At 45.7% G+C, this 3,638-nt stretch overlaps 1 long non-coding RNA gene across 1 annotated transcript; it reads right to left on the reverse strand.

The window, feature by feature from the left end:
- Positions 1–680: 680 nt before the first annotated feature.
- On the reverse strand, positions 681–3,382 carry LOC140458602 (uncharacterized). Its single transcript, XR_011953601.1, has 2 exons — positions 3,258–3,382; positions 681–1,474 (listed from the first exon to the last, which is right to left on the reverse strand). It is a non-coding gene; the product is annotated as an uncharacterized lncRNA (long non-coding RNA).
- Positions 3,383–3,638: the final 256 nt, after the last annotated feature.

Here is a 3,638-nt window from a genome sequence, read left to right on the forward strand (position 1 = left end):
TAGGATTTTATTCTATAATTGAGGATAAAGGCTACACAGCAGAGTGCCCTTGGAGAAGGAGCATGTGGTGTGCATCAATGCTCTCGATGCCTTCAGATAGAGGTGGGCACCGCAGGGGATATAGTGCTTTATCTCCACCGCTGCACCCTCTGCACAACTCTACTTTGATTTAGTCCCTTCTCACGCTGTCACTTGTAATGGTTTGCGTGGCCCATAATGGGCTTTGTTTGGAAATATTCAATTGGATACGCAAATGGTTTACTGCTGGCGATTATATGTCTAGATTAGAGTGGTGCTGGAAAAGCACAGCAGGTCAGGCAGGATCCAAACAAGCAACGTTTTGGCAAAAGCCCTTTTCCAGCAACCATTCTAATCTCGGCTCTGGTTTCCAGCATCTGCAGTCGTCACTTTTGCACTGCTAGTGATTATATGCTAACCAAAAGCAAAATGGCGTAATGATGATTTTGATGGTGGGAATGTTGCTGTGATCACATTTCTGGGTTGGAGAAATGGAGAAAAGAACGCTTCACAGCTCACAGAACGAGAACTGAAAAGCAGTTAAATCAAACCAAAAGTTCAGACAGGGAGGGAATATTTCCCTGGAGTTTGGGAAGCTGGAAAGTGATGGGGTCCGGGAATAGACAGGATTGTGTTTTACAAAGGATGAAAGCTTTAAACTGTTATATTCAGACAGTTCAATTTATTTTCTTTAATTTTATTTGCTGTGCAAAAAACTTTTACCACATTTTAAAACCAAAATTTACAGACCTTGTGTTAAAGATAAATGTTAAATAAAATCCATCAAACCATCCCTCACTGAAGACTGTTGTGGAAGTGCAATCTCCTGGAGAATCCCTGCCCCCTTCTTCCTACCCAGGCTCCATGGCTATCTTCATACCTGGGAGATAGCAGCAAGAGGAGACCATTCAGCCTTTCAATCCTGCTCCACCATTCATTGGGAAACAGCTGACCATCCAGCTCAGTCTCCTGCTCCTGCTGTGTTCCAATCCCCTTTCATGACTTTATCTCGAAGAACTATATCTAAGTCCTCCTTTAGCTTCACTGCCATTTGTTCCAGTGGCGTTGCGGTGTTACTGTGTGGGTATAGGCAGGGGTAATGTGATGGTGCTGCCTCCTGGAGGACGCACTCAGCATCCCTCATCATCCTGCAGTAACATCAACTGGATTTCAGCAACGAGAGATAGAAACCATTCCCAGGATATGGGCATCACTGGCTCAGCCAGCACTTATTCCCCATCTCTAGTTGCCCTTGAGAACATGGTAGTGAGCTGCAGTCTTGAACCATTCACAGTCCATTTGGCGCAGAGAGAGACGGACAATGCTGTGTGGGAGTGTGTTGCAGAATTTTGGCTAAGTGATTGTCTGTCTTTGGTTCTTCAAATGCTGGTTAACTTAATCACGATCTGCGCATGATTTTGAGATTTCAGTCTGCAAATCTTCACCATCTAGCACCCTGTATAAAGGAATATGTACTGATTAGAAATTCAGAGCAGACAATTCTAGTTTCTCTCGAATATCTTTTTCCCCTTTCTTCCCCCAAAGCTGTAGCCCTCCAGCCCATTTACTCTGTCCCACCATTTTGCCTCTGCTACCCCCTAATGTACACCCTCCACATTCTCATGGAGTTACTGATATGACCATAAGACATAGGAGTGGAAGTAAGGCCATTCGGCCCATCGAGCCCACGCCACCACTCAATCATGGCTGATGGGCACTTCAACTCCACTTACCCGCATTCTCCCCGTAGCCCTTAATTCCCCGAGACAACAAGAATCTATCAATCTCTGCCTTGAAGACATTTAGCATCCCGGCATCCACTGCACTCTGCGGCAATGAATTCCACAGGGCCACCACTCTCTGGCTGAAGAAGTGTCTCCGCATTTCTGTTCTGAATTTACCCCCTCTAATTCTAAGGCTGTGTCCACGGGTCCTAGTCTCCTCACCTAATGGAAACAATTTCCTAGCATCCACCCTTTCCAAGCCATGTATTATCTTGTACGTCTCTATTAAGTCTCCCCTTAATCTTCTAAACTCCAATGAATGCAATCTTAGGATCCTCAGCCGCTCCTCATGTTAGACCTACCATTCCAGGGATCATCAGTGTGAATCTCCGCTGGACATGTTCCAGTTCCAGTGCCAGTATGTCCTTCCTGAGGTGTGGGGTCCAAAACTGGACACAGTACTCCAAATGGGGCCTAACCAGAGCTTTATAAAGTCTCAGTAGCACAATGGTGTTTTTATATTCCAACCCTCTTGAGATAAGTGACAACATTGCATTTGCTTTCTTAATCACAGACTCAACCTGCATGTTGACCTTTAGAGAATCCTCAACTAGCACTCCCAGATCCCTTTGTATTTTGGCTTTACGAATTTTCTCACCGTTTAGAAAGTAGTCTGTGCTTTTATTCTTTTTGCCAAAGTGCATGACCTCGCATTTGTTCACGTTGAATTCTATCAGCCATTTTCTGGACCACTCTCCCAAACTGTGTAGATCCTTCTGCAGCCTCCCCACTTCCTCAGTATTACCTGCCTGTCCACCTATCTTCGTATCATCGGCAAACTTTGCTAGAATGCCCCCAGTCCCTTCATCCAGATCATTAATATACAATGTGAATAGCTGTGGCCCCAACACTGAACCCTGCGGGACACCGCTCGTCACCGGCTGCCATTCTGAAAAAGAACCTTTTATCCCAACTCTCTGTCTTCTGTCAGACAGCCAATCCTCAATCCATCCCAGTAGCTCACCTCGAACACCATGGGCCCTCACCTTGCTCAGCAGCCTCCCGTGTGGCACCTTATCAAAGGCCTTTTGGAAGTCTAGATAGACCACATCCACTGGGTTTCCCTGGTCTAACCTACTTGTTACCTCTTCAAAAAAATAAACAGATCCATGCCACCACTTCCCATCCCTGGTTAGACTCTGCACCCTTTCTGGGTTCACTTTCTTTCCCGTCAGTTGCTGCAAGTCAATAATGTAACAGCAGAATGAAACACAAGGAAACAGAAAGGAAAGTGACAAATCCTGGACAGAAGAGGAACCTTCAGTCTGGGAGAATGGTTCAGATCTTTCTTTGTTTCCCATTAGTTGATTCTCACCATTACAATGAATTGGAAATGGAGAGTGGTCGTACATGGGTGTGGTGACACTTTGACCCTCAACTGATCAATACTATAAGTAGATGCATTCCTCCTCCAGCCAATCACAGTGTGAAATACTTTCCGCAAAGTATACTGACACAAAGCACATGCTCCAAAACCCGCCCACATTCTGTACATATACAATGCTGAGTTTCCCCGCACACGTGTGGTCCCTGCTTCAGGGATTGTGGGAGTTGTAGTCCCCATGAAGCCACTGGAGCCCTGTCTCTCGAAAGTGAATGAAAAGTGTGGACTGGAGGGTGTTGTGCATAGGATCCCCATTCAAACACACAGAACATATGGAATGTCACTGGGTTTTACTGAGACAACTGCATCCATAACCTGATTTTCTGATGTAAGGAATACAGATTCAGCCAACTGGGGCGTGGGGTGGTTAATAGGAGGAGCAGATTTTAAGCAGAGGTGGCTCAATGCTTAGCATTGCTGACTCACAGCATCAGGGACCTGGATTTGATTCC

The sequence above is a fragment of the Chiloscyllium punctatum genome, chromosome 33, assembly GCF_047496795.1.
Source record: "Chiloscyllium punctatum isolate Juve2018m chromosome 33, sChiPun1.3, whole genome shotgun sequence".
NCBI lineage: Eukaryota > Metazoa > Chordata > Chondrichthyes > Orectolobiformes > Hemiscylliidae > Chiloscyllium > Chiloscyllium punctatum.